At 38.3% G+C, this 13,317-nt stretch overlaps 1 long non-coding RNA gene across 6 annotated transcripts in view; it reads left to right on the top strand.

Moving 5' to 3' along the window:
* Positions 1-10,200, top strand: part of LOC309848876 — a 53,998-nt gene extending 43,798 nt beyond the window's left edge. For all 6 annotated transcript variants that reach the window (XR_014303354.1, XR_014303355.1, XR_014303356.1 and 3 more), the window contains exons 6-7: positions 1,405-1,467; positions 9,908-10,200. This is a non-coding gene — a long non-coding RNA (uncharacterized lncRNA). The remainder of the gene's footprint in view (positions 1-1,404; positions 1,468-9,907) is intronic.
* Positions 10,201-13,317: the final 3,117 nt, after the last annotated feature.

The following is a 13,317-nucleotide window of genomic DNA, read 5'->3' as shown; positions in this document are numbered from 1 at the left end:
AGTAGGCAGAGAGAAAGAGAAAGGGAAGCAGACTCCCTGCTGAGCAGAGAGCCCAATGTGTATAGCTTGAGGACTTGTTACATGTATTTAACAAATGTAACCTCCACTCAACTGAAGAGGGACAAAATTTCTGGTATTCAAGTAGGTTCCCAAAATCTCCTCCCCACTCAGTAACAATTTTCCAGAGGTTACTAATAGTTTAACCTCAATCCCAGGACCCTGAGATCATGACCTGAACTGGAGGCCGCAGCTTAACCCACTGAGCCACCCAAGGACCCTGTCTCCGAAACTTTAGTTCATCTAGGTCTTTTTGCTTTTTTCTGGTCATTAAAATATAATAATTATATAAGAAATAATAATATATAACATATTCTAAATAACATATATACAAAAATATAATTTATCCATTTTCTTCCTAGTTGCTATATTAGGAGTGAAGAGCTGTCTGTTATTTATACCATCTTACTCAGGTCTTGAAGTCCTCGGGAGCCTGGTTGACTCAGTTAGTGGAATATGTAACTCTTGATCTCAGGGTTGTGAATTTAAGCCCTACATTGGGTATAGAGATTACTTAAAAACAAATCATTAAAAAAAATAAAAGTACAAGTCCTTCCCCTTTTTTATTGTTTGATTTTGTTTTATTAGAAGACAGACTTCTCATGTTATATTGAGGTTATTGGATAATTTCCTGCTTATCTTGGCCATTGATATTCTTTACTCATTAAAAGTTTGCTGGGATTTGAAAGATTAGGAGTCATTATTAGGTGCAAGATGGGACTTCCCTTGACTTGAACTTTTTCCTCTTTTGATAGCTAAGAATATGGTTTTTAGAGCAATTCCTGGATTCTTTCATGTATTTTAAGTTTCATCATGTTCTCATGATTACATCCTCCAATTCAAATTTTCTGTCTTTCTAGTATATTAAACAATAATCTGTCTACATGTTTGCCTTTTCTCTGGGTTGAATGTTTCCATTGTCTCTGTATATTCTGGCTTCTGTTTACAATTCTAGGTCTTAGCCTAAAATCATGGACTCTGATAAGAGGATACTTTTTTGGAAGGGAATATGGAGGTAGTGGAGGTAAGGATGGCATAAATGAAGCATTTCCCATTCATTTAGTCTCTTTTTTATACAGAAAACACTCTAAGTTGAAGGGGAATATCAAACTTTTCCAAAGACTAGAGAAACTAAAGGCAATTTCATCATATGATAGCCTTCAATGTTTAGATTATCTCTGAATTTCTTTGTAAGTGTAGTATTTTATTATAATTAATAACAACAACTAATAGCATATTTTTACATTGATATTTAATACCCAGTGTGTTCAAGGCACTTTACATACATTGTTTCCACCCTCAGAAATTCTTAAAGATTGAGTAACTATGTCTTCCTTTCCTTTCCAGGTAGTAAATAGTATGGATTCTGGAGCCTGACTGCTGGAGTTTAAATCCTGGCTTTAGCACTTGGTAGATAGTAAGCCTGGGTCTTTGAGTCTCTGTATCTTAATTCCTCCTCTACATTTTGGGGATAATAATAGATCCTATCTCATAAGCTTTTTATTTTTTAAGGATTAAATAATTTAACAAATTTAAGGAATTTAGAACAATATCTGGCAAGTAGTAAATACTTACTAAATATTAGCTATTATTTAATTTATAGGGAACAAAATTATGGTTCACTTAGGATTAATAATTACTCTAATTTGGCATAGCCAGAAAATGTGGCAAATAGCTTTGAATATAACTAATAGACTCTTAAAACCTGTGTTCTTTACCCTACACCATGAGCAGATAAAATTAACCTATATGAATTTAATGTGTTTTTATTTGTTAGCAACTAATAATCAAAAAGACTGAATTAGAGGAGGAGTCAAGATGGCGGAGAAGTAGCAGGCTGAGACTACTTCAGCTAGCCAGAGATCAGCTAGATAGCTTATCTAAAGATTGCAAACACCTGAAAATCCATCGGCAGATCGAAGAGAAGAAGAACAGCAATTCTGGAAACAGAAAAACAACCACTTTCTGAAAGGTAGGACTGGCGGAGAAGTGAATCCAAAGCGACGGGAAGATAGACCCCGGGGGGAGGGGCAGGCTCCCGGCAAGCGGCGGAGCAACTGCGCACAAAATCAGGACTTTTAAAAGTCTGTTCCGCTGAGGGACATCGCTCCAGAGGCTAAACCGGGGCGAAGCCCACGCGGGGTCAGCGTGGCCTCAGGTCCCGCAGGGTCACAGAAGGATCGGGGGTGTCTGAGTGTCGCAGAGCTTGCGGATATTGGAACGGGAAAGCCGGCTACAGAGACAGAGCCGACAGTGAGCTCGCAGCTCGGGGTTACCTTGAACCGGTCGCAGGCTCGGTGAGCTCGGAGCACGGCCGGAGGTCAGGCAGACGGGAGGAACTGGCACTGTTCTCTGAGGGCGCACTGAGGAGTGCGGCCCTGGGCTCTCGGCTCCTCCGGGCCGGAGACCAGGAGGCCGCCATTTGTATTCCCGTCCTCCGGAACTCTACAGAAAGCGCTCAGGGAACAAAAGCTCCTGAAAGCAAACCCGAGCAGATTACTCACCCCGGCCCCGGGCAAGGGCGGTGCAATTCCGCCTGGGGCGAAGACACTTGAGAATCATTCAACAGGCCCCTCCCCCAGAAGATCAACGAGAAATCCAGCCAAGACCAAGTTCACCTACCAAGGAGTGCGGTTTGAATACCAAGGAGAGCAGCAGAATTCCGGAGGAGGAGAAAGCCAAGCACGGAACTCATGGCTTTTTCCCTGTGATTTTTTTTTTTAGTCTTGAAGTTAATTTAATTTTTTTTCTTTTTCATTTTTTTTTTTTTCGCCTTCGGGTAAAATTTTTTTTTTAACTGTTACCTTTTTCTTTTTAAACGATTTTTACTAGTTTATCTAATATATATATTTTTTCTTTTTTATATTTTTCTTATTGGTTTTCTTTTTTTTAATTCTTTTCTTTTCTTTTTTTCTTTTTTTTTTCTTTCTTCCTTTTTGAACCTCTTTTTATCCCCTTTCTCCCCCCTCACGATTTTGAATCTCTCCTAATTTGGTTAAAGCACATTTTCCTGGGGTTGTTGCCACCCTTTTAGTATTTTACTTGCCCCTTCATATACTCTTATCTGGACAAAATGACAAGACGGAAAAATTCAACACAAAAAAAAGAACAAGAGGCAGTACCGAAGGCTAGGGACCTAATCAATACAGACATTGGTAATATGTCAGATCTAGAGTTCAGAATGACAATTCTCAAGGTTCTAGCCGGGCTCGAAAAAGGCATGGAAGATATTAGAGAAACCCCCTCGAGAGATATAAAAGCCCTTTCTGGAGAAATAAAAGAACTAAAATCTAACCAAGTTGAAATCAAAAAAGCTATTAATGAGGTGCAATCAAAAATGGAGGCTCTCACTGCTAGGATAAATGAGGCAGAAGAAAGAATTAGTGATATAGAAGACCAAATGACAGAGAAAAAAGAAGCTGAGCAAAAGAGGGACAAACAGCTACTGGACCACGAGGGGAGAATTCGAGAGATAAGTGACACCATAAGACGAAACAACATTAGAATAATTGGGATTCCAGAAGAAGAAGAAAGAGAGAGGGGAGCAGAAGGTATACTGGAGAGAATTATTGGGGAGAATTTCCCCAATATGGCAAAGGGAACGAGCATCAAAATTCAGGAGGTTCAGAGAATGCCCCTCAAAATCAATAAGAATAGGCCCACACCCCATCACCTAATAGTACAATTTACAAGTCTCAGTGACAAAGAGAAAATCCTGAAAGCAGCCTGGGAAAAGAAATCTATAACATACAATGGTAAAAATATTAGATTGGCAGCTGACTTATCCACAGAGACCTGGCAGGCCATAAAGAGCTGGCATGATATTTTCAGAGCACTAAATGAGAAAAACATGCAGCCCAGAATACTATATCCAGCTAGGCTATCATTGAAAATAGAAGGAGAGATTAAAAGCTTCCAGGACAAACAACAACTGAAAAGAATTTGCAAACACCAAACCAGCTCTACAGGAAATATTGAAAGGGGTCCTCTAAGCAAAGAGAGAGCCTACAAGTGGTAGATCAGAAAGGAACAGAGACCATATACAGTAACAATCACCTTACAGGCAATACAATGGCCCTAAATTCATATCTCTCAATAGTTACCCTGAATGTTAATGGGCTTAATGCCCCTGTCAAAAGACACAGGGTATCAGAATGGATAAAAAAACAAAACCCATCTATATGTTGCCTCCAAGAAACTCATTTTAAGCCCGAAGACACCTCCAGATTTAAAGTGAGGGGGTGGAAAAGAATTTACCATGCTAATGGACATCAGAAGAAAGCAGGAGTGGCAATCCTTATATCAGATCAATTACATTTTAAGCCAAAGACTATAATAAGAGATGAGGAAGGACACTATATCATACTCAAAGGGTGTGTCCAACAAGAAGATTTAACAATTTTAAATATCTATGCCCCCAACGTGGGAGCAGCCAACTATATAAACCAATTAATAACAAAATCAAAGAAACACATCAACAATAATACAATAATAGTAGGGGACTTTAACACTCCCCTCACTGAAATGGACAGATCATCCAAGCAAAAGATCAGCAAGGAAATAAAGGCCTTAAACGACACACTGGACCAGATGGACATCACAGATATATTCAGAACATTTCATCCCAAAGCAACAGAATACACATTCTTCTCTAGTGCACATGGAACATTCTCCAGAATAGATCATATCCTCGGTCCTAAATCAGGACTCAACCGGTATCAAAAGATTGGGATCATTCCCTGCATATTTTCAGACCACAATGCTCTAAACTAGAACTCAACCACAAAAGGAAGTTTGAAAAGAACCAAAATACATGGAGACTAAACAGCATCCTTCTAAAGAATGAATGGGTCAACCGGGAAATTAAAGAAGAATTGAAAAAAATCATGGAAAGAAATGATAATGAAAATACAATGGTTCAAAATCTGTGGGACACAACAAAGGCAGTCCTGAGAGGAAAATATATAGCGGTACAAGCCTTTCTTAAGAAATAAGAAAGGTCTCAGGTACACAACCTAACCCTAAACCTAAAGGAGCTGGAGAAAGAACAAGAAAGAAACCCTAAGCCCAGCAGGAGAAGAGAAATTATAAAGATCAGAGCAGAAATCAATGAAATAGAAAGCAAAAAAACAATAGAGCAAATCAACGAAAGTAGGAGCTGGTTCTTTGAAAGAATTAATAAAATTGAATAACCCCTGGCCCGACTTATCAAAAAGAAAAGAGAAAGGACCCAAATAAATAAAATCATGAATGAAAGAGGAGAGATCACAACTAACAACAAAGAAATACAAACTATTATAAGAACATACTATGAGCAACTCTACGGCAATAAATTTGACAATCTGGAAGAAATGGATGCATTCCTAGAAACATATAAACTACCACAACTGAACCAGGAAGAAATAGAAAGCCTGAACAGACCCATAACCAGTAAGGAGATTGAAACAGTCATTAAAAATCTCCAAACAAACAAAAGCCCAGGGCCAGACGGCTTCCCGGGGGAATTCTACCAAACATTTAAAGAAGAACTAATTCCTATTCTCCTGAAACTGTTCCAAAAAATAGAAATGGAAGGAAAACTTCCAAACTCATTTTATGAGGCCAGCATCACCTTGATCCCAAAACCAGACAAGGATCCCACCAAAAAAGAGAGCTATAGACCAATATCCTTGATGAACACAGATGCGAAAATACTCAACAAAATACTAGCCAATAGGATTCAACAGTACATTAAAAAGATTATTCACCATGACCAAGTGGGATTTATTCCAGGGCTGCAAGGTTGGTTCAACATCCACAAATCAGTCAATGTGATACAACACATCAATAAAAGAAAGAACAAGAACCATATGATACTCTCAATAGATGCTGAAAAAGCATTTGACAAAGTACAGCATCCCTTCCTGATCAAAACTCTTCAAAGTGTAGGGATAGAGGGCACATACCTCAATATCATCAAAGCCATCTATGAAAACTCCACCGCAAATATCATTCTCAATGGAGAAAAACTGAAAGCTTTTCCGCTAAGGTCAGGAACACGGCAGGGATGTCCATTATCACCACTGCTATTCAACATAGTACTAGAGGTCCTACCCTCAGCAATCAGACAACAAAAGGAAACTAAAGGCATCCAAATCGGCAAAGAAGAAGTCAAATTATCACTCTTCGCAGATGATATGATACTATATGTGGAAAACCCAAAAGGCTCCACTCCAAAACTGCTAGAACTTATACAGGAATTCAGTAAAGTGTCAGGATATAAAATCAATGCACAGAAATCAGTTGCATTTCTCTACACCAACAGCAAGACAGAAGAAATGGAAATTAAGGAGTCAATCCCATTTACAATTGCACCCAAAACCATAAGATACATAGAAATAAACCTAACCAAAGAGACACAGAATCTATACTCAGAAAACTATAAAGTACTCATGAAAGAAATTGAGGAAGACACAAAGAAATGGAAAAATGTTCCATGCTCCTGGATTAGAAGAATAAGTATTGTGAAAATGTCTATGCTACCTAAAGCAATGTACACATTTAATGCAATTCCTATCAAAGTACCATCCATCTTTCTCAAAGAAATGGAACAAATAATTCTAAAATTTATATGGAACCAGAAAAGACCTCGAATAGCCAAAGGGATATTGAAAAAGAAAGCCAATGTTGGTGGCATCACAATTCCAGACTTCAAGCTCTATTACAAAGCTGTCATCATCAAGACAGCATGGTACTGGCACAAAAACAGACCCATAGATCAATGGAACAGAATAGAGAGCCCAGAAATAGACCCTCAACTCTATGGTCAACTAATCTTTGACAAAGCAGGAAAGAATGTCCAATGGAAAAAAGACAGCCTCTTCAATAAATGGTGCTGGGAAAATTGGACAGCCACATGCAGAAAAATGAAATTGGACCATTTCCTTACACCACACACAAAAATAGACTCAAAATGGATGAAGGACCTCAATGTGCGAAAGGAATCCATCAAAATCCTTGAGGAGAACACAGGCAGCAACCTCTTCGACCTCAGCCGCAGCAACATCTTCCTAGGAACAACGCCAAAGGCAAGGGAAGCAAGGGCAAAAATGAACTATTGGGATTTCATAAAGATCAAAAGCTTTTGCACAGCAAAGGAAACAGTTAACAAAATCAAAAGACAACTGACAGAATGGGAGAAGATATTTGCAAACGACATATCAGATAAAGGACTAGTGTCCAGAATCTATACAGGACTTAGCAAACTCAACACCCAAAGAACAAATAATCCAATCAAGAAATGGGCAGAGGACATGAACAGACATTTCTGCAAAGAAGACATCCAGATGGCCAACAGACACATGAAAAAGTGCTCCATATCACTCAGCATCAGGGAAATACAAATCAAAACCACAATGCGATATCACCTCACACCAGTCAGAATGGCTAAAATCAACAAGTCAGGAAATGACAGATGCTGGCGAGGATGCGCAGAAAGGGGAACCCTCCTACACTGTTGGTGGGAATGCAAGCTGGTGCAGCCACTCTGGAAAACAGCATGGTGGTTCCTCAAAATGTTGAAAATAGAACTGCCCTATATCCCAGCAATTGCACTACTGGGTATTTACCCTAATGATTCAAACGTAGTGATCCAAAGGGGCACGTGCACCCAAATGTTTATAGCAGCAATGTCCACAATAGCCAAACTATGGAAAGAACCTAGATGTCCATCAACAGATGAATGGATCACGAAGATGTGGTATATATACACAATGGAATACTATGAAGCCATCAAAAGAAATGAAATCTTGCCATTTGCGACAACATGGATGGAACTAGAGCGTATCTTGCTTAGCGAAATAAGTGAAGCAGAGAAAGACAAATATCATATGATCTCCCTGATATGAGGAAGTGGTGATGCAACATGGGGGCTTAAGTGGGTACGAGAAGAATAAATGAAACAAGATGGGATTGGGAGGGAGACAAACCCTAAGTGACTCTTAATCTCACAAAACAAACTGAGGGTTGCTGGGGGGAGGGGGTTTGGGAGAAGAGGGTGGGATTATGGACATTGGGGAGGGTATGTGCTTTGGTGATTGCTGTGAAGTGTGTAAACCTGGTGATTCACACACCTATACCCCTGGGGATAAAAATAGATGTTTATAAAAAATAAAAAATTATATTTAAAAAAAAAAAGCCTGAATTAATTTTCACTAAATGTGACATTTATGTTTTCAATTATTTTATTTTACTGTATTTTATTTTTAAGATTTTAGTTATTTATTTGAGAGAGAGAGCAAGAGAGCATAAGCAGAGTGAGCAGCAGAGAGAGAAGCATGAGGGTTTGATCCCAGGACCCTGGGATAATGACCTGAGCCAAAGGCAGATGCTTAACCAGCTGAGCCACTATAGTGCACCTGTAGTGATTTAATTTAAAATATGTCATTTTAAATTCTAGAGATACCTCAAAGAGAAAAGCAGCAATCTTCCTTAAACTATTTTTAGTTACTAAGGTATGACAATAAATGATAAGCCCAGATAAAACCTATTAATATAAACATGCCATACAATTTTAAAAAGAGAAAATAAACACTGGTTTTACTGATGGGGGCCCAGTCAACTCTGACTTCTATACATGAATGTGTACATTATCCCAGAAGGCTCTGTTATGGAAAACTGCGTGTTAGATTATTAGCAACAAGAATTTGCTTAGTCACAGTAATTCCCCTGATTAGTGCTCAATGGGTCAGTTACGGAAAATCTAAATATAAAACTATTTGTCCTTGCCCACGTTTTCCTGATGAGTATCTTGAGTGTTGAGTTGCAAGCCTGAGAAACACAGGTGGTCCACTCAACTAGGAGCTTGTCTTTTCAGTCCTGCTGGTGTGGCTCTGCCATTGTTGAGTTTTAAACATCTCCTTGGTCTGTATAAAAATAACCTCTTCAATTTTAGTGTCACAAATGTCTGCTTTTCAAAGGATCCTGACAAGTACAAACTACCAATCAGTTAGATTCATGCAACTCTCAGGAGATTTCTTTCATAGAAGGAAAAGAGCAAGCTAATCACAAAATTAAGACAAATCATTTTTGACTTAGAAATTTTCCCTGATGTATCATTTTTATACAAAGTACTTGGGAAAAGAGTTAAGAAGATAAATTCAATTTGGTCATATAAGTTCTACTGCTTAGACTCCTTTATATAAATTTATTATTAATATAATTTGGTAATCATATAAACCTAGTCATTTTATCAATACCTCATTATTTGCCATTATTAAGGGATAAATTCCCCCACTTCCTTGCTCAAAAATGAAAGAAAAGCCAATAGTGGGTTAAGGAATTGGGAATTTTATTTTCTTCCATGTGCAATTCCAGGAGAGGACAGGCTAGTGATGTTACTGGGGATTTGAAGTATCAGAGACCTAGGCTTCTTGAGTTTTCATTCAACAAAATCACTCTGTGACCCAAGGTGGCTATCAGAGTTTCAGCCCTTATGTCCTCACTCCAGCAAATGAAATAAAAAGAAGGGGATAAAAGACATGACTTCTCTCTCCCGTAAGGACACTTTCCAGGAGGTACCATTCATGTTTACATAATATTGTCCATAACTTGATAATATGACCACACTTGCTACAAGAATGGAAAAGAAATGAAAGTTTCTTGGTGGATAGTCATGTGGCCTGCTAAAACTTGGAGGTTCTATTACAGGAGAATATAAATGTATTAGCCAACACAACAATATCCACATTAATTAATTTACTCTCTTATAAACTCTTTACCAGTTTGTCTGGCTGGAAAAGATGCTCTAAATATTATCTACTTCCCTGACTGACTAACCAGAGGAGACTGAACATGATTTCCTTTTTCTCAGCATTGGAGAAGATCATGGAAAGGAAGTGATCACAGGTTGACCCACAAGCTGGACCCAGAAAACGACAGGCTCCTCATCTCCTCCCTGTCCTTGGAATGTATATTCCACCTACCATTGCCATAACCAGTGCTGAGTCAAGGATGTAGAATGTAAGGTATTACTGAGACCATCTGAACTGAATATGTGACTGAAGGCCTCTACACAAGCTTTTAAGATTCAGGTGAAATCTACTCACCTTGCAATCACCGAGACAAGTCTCATATATCAGTTCCCTTGGTTATTAAAACTGCTACCTACCATTCTGCAGTGGTCTGACTCTTCAGTCTCTCCTTCCCCTCCATGTATAGGAGCCAGGTTCAGATTTCACCTGGGAATCTTCAGTAGTTTGTCAGCTACTCAGGGTTATGACATTACGATCAATGAGCATGAAATAATATAGTCAACATGTCTGTGCTTATCTATCTATCTTAGGTTTTGGAACTGGAATTCATGGATGACATGACCTTATTTTAAGACCATTTCTAAGAAAAAAATTAAAATTAAAATTAAAAAAGACAATTTCTAATAGAAGCAGAATGAGAATGATTAGCAATGTCATGACTCTTCTCCCTTATAAACATATTCCATTTACCACTTAAGTAAATCTATAGATGAACCATACATCTATTGGGATTAGAATCATGCTCCAAATCCCACATTTACTGGAATGCAGGTGACTTTCTGGTGCAGCTGCTGTCATAGGACAGTGCTGGGCAGATCCAGGATGTGGTGCATCTCGGTCAAACAGCCAGTTTTGTGTGACTTCTTATTCCAGCATATTCCTCACCCCTCCATGCCCCAAGTCTACTACCTCTTACTCACCATCCCAGCCTAGGTCTTCTTCTGTGTCTATGCATTTCAGCCAAACTATACTCCTTCAGGTCAGCTACAACTCCGATTTGCAAGAAACATAAATTCAGCAAAAATTAGCTTAAGCATAGGAAAATTTATTCTTACTATTGATTTATTTGCAAGCACCAACTACATGCTTGACTCTGTGCTAGGTTCTAGGGATAGATCAGTGAGCCAAGTTTCTAACTTGAATGTGTGATTCAGAAAATAAACCAATAAATATGTAGTAGTATATTTTAATGAGATAGATAGATAGTTATCAGTTTGATATATATATATCTCAAACTTATACTATATATATATTACATATATATATATATATATATATATATATATATATATATATATATATAATGGATTTTTAAATGACTTGTACACTCCCATACAGGGGTGTTCCAAAAAATAGGACAAGAATGCAGCCCCACCTCAGAAATGAGCTGAGCCCTGGATCTCAACCCAATTGAGGCTTGTAGTCCTGACTGAGCTTCTCTGTCCACATCTGCTTCATTCTTATTTCTTTCTGCAGACTATCTCTGCTTCTCTAGGCTACAGGCTAAAAACGGAGCTTAGAATACAAGTTTCACATTTTATCTCTTACAATTTTGGCCACCAGGAAAGATGTCCTGCTGTTATTGTGTGACCTCCTGATTATACAGCCTGATATTGACCAATTCTAGATTTAACCTTGAAATCACTGTGCCCTTCTATTTGACACCCAGATTGTCTTTTTGCTTACTATTATTAGGTGGGTCAGTTTCTTGATGTCCCCTCCCACTACCCTAAGAAACAATTTTATGACCAGTTTTATTTTTATTCTCTTATTTACATTTAATTTACCCCATATTTATCAAGTGTTTACCATATACCAGGCTATTTTAAATGCTGTTCTTGAGTGACCTCATTGAACACTTACGTATGCTTTGGGTGAAATATACCCACACTTTAGAATTTTCTACACTTGTGATTGAATCTTATTGTAGAGCTGGCTGCAGGTATTTTAAATTGGCTTAACATAATGACTTATTGTATTTTTCAACTAAAACTAATAAAAATTAATCTGGAGTTCACCTGTGTTGGGTGCAAGGTACTATAGGTTAGTCAACAAACACAGATGCTAGAGCTAAATCAAATTCTCCACCTCAGCAATTCCTGGCCAGGCAACATAGGCAAGTTACTTTATCTATATGTACTTCATTCTTCATGAATGTGGGGAGCGGGGAGAATGACAGTAGTACCTTCCCCCAAAGTATTTAGTGAGTGAGAATATGTGAAGTGCATAGCAAGGGCTATAAAATTGCAGAACAACTTGTGCATGATTTCCAATCAGAAGATTCCTCTGTCAGAGCTGATCTGTATCAAATCCAAGCTAATAACCACCCTGACAGGTTCACTGACATCATATTCCAAATTATGATTTGGGGCTAAGTAATATTTCTGCTACCTTCCCAAGAAATATTCTAGACACTTCAGGTTAAGACAAAGAGAAAAATAATTGATTATCCGCTGTATGCAGTAGAGATGCAGGAATTCTCACATGAATCCCAAATTCCTCCAGACTCTTCAAAATGTGCCTGTGGTTGCTATCAATGGACATTTGCTAATAAAATGTCTCTCTTCTCAAGTTGGCTATCTCTTCCCACTGACATCAAAGTTAAAGAAAGCCAGACTTGAAGAGGGTTTTATGGATGAAAAAGAAAACACAGTGATACAAGGGCTCAAGAGCCAAGTAGAGAATTGAGACTGGATGCTAGTAAAAAATCGTACTAAGAACTGGGCAGAATGAATATGCCCCTGTCAGGGAGGTGATGAAAGGAAACAGACCAGAGGAAAGGTCTATATGGTTTTGAGGTGTTTCCTACCACAGACTCGCAAGATAGCGTGAGGGCTCACACTATCTGCAGGGCTCATGCCTCAGACAAGTTCCCATCAGGGAGAATCAGAGCTGGGTATTCTGCAAGCACTTCCCCACCTCCCAGTCCTTGCTACTCACTTTCTGGACAGGGTGGAGGTTCCACTGTGTCCTTCTGATTTTGTCTTTTAAAATAAAGCACAACTTAAGGGCAAGCCAGGATTCCATTGCTCATGTCTCGTACTTTTCTCTGTATGCATATTTCCAACTGAGAAAACCAAAGCACGTGTCAGATGGTCTTGGATTGGAAACCAAGAAAAACAAAACAAACTGGTAAATGATCAAACAACCAAAGAAACTAAAAAAATGCTTCTGACTTATTTTAAATGTGCAAATATTTCCCTAGAGAAAAGTGTTATTTTTGTAAAGGGATCTGAAAAAGTACCAGGACATCTGCCTTGCTGAGGAAGAAGAAAAAACAATCTTTCTGTCACATATTTTCAATACGCTGAGCCCGAATAAGGAACAGCTAGCTACAAACCTGAGTACCTTTCATTTAAATCTATGAGGTTTCTTTTGGATCTTTATGCTTTTAGGAAATAAAACAGTTTTGGATCTTTACGCTTTTAGGAAATAAAACACTTATAAATGGTTTAAGACTCATGAGAGA

The sequence above is a fragment of the Mustela nivalis genome, assembly GCF_964662115.1.
Source record: "Mustela nivalis genome assembly, chromosome: 15".
Lineage (NCBI taxonomy): Eukaryota > Metazoa > Chordata > Mammalia > Carnivora > Mustelidae > Mustela > Mustela nivalis.
The sequence above is the reverse complement of the archived record's forward strand: the minus strand, read 5'-3'. Positions and strand labels throughout refer to the sequence as shown.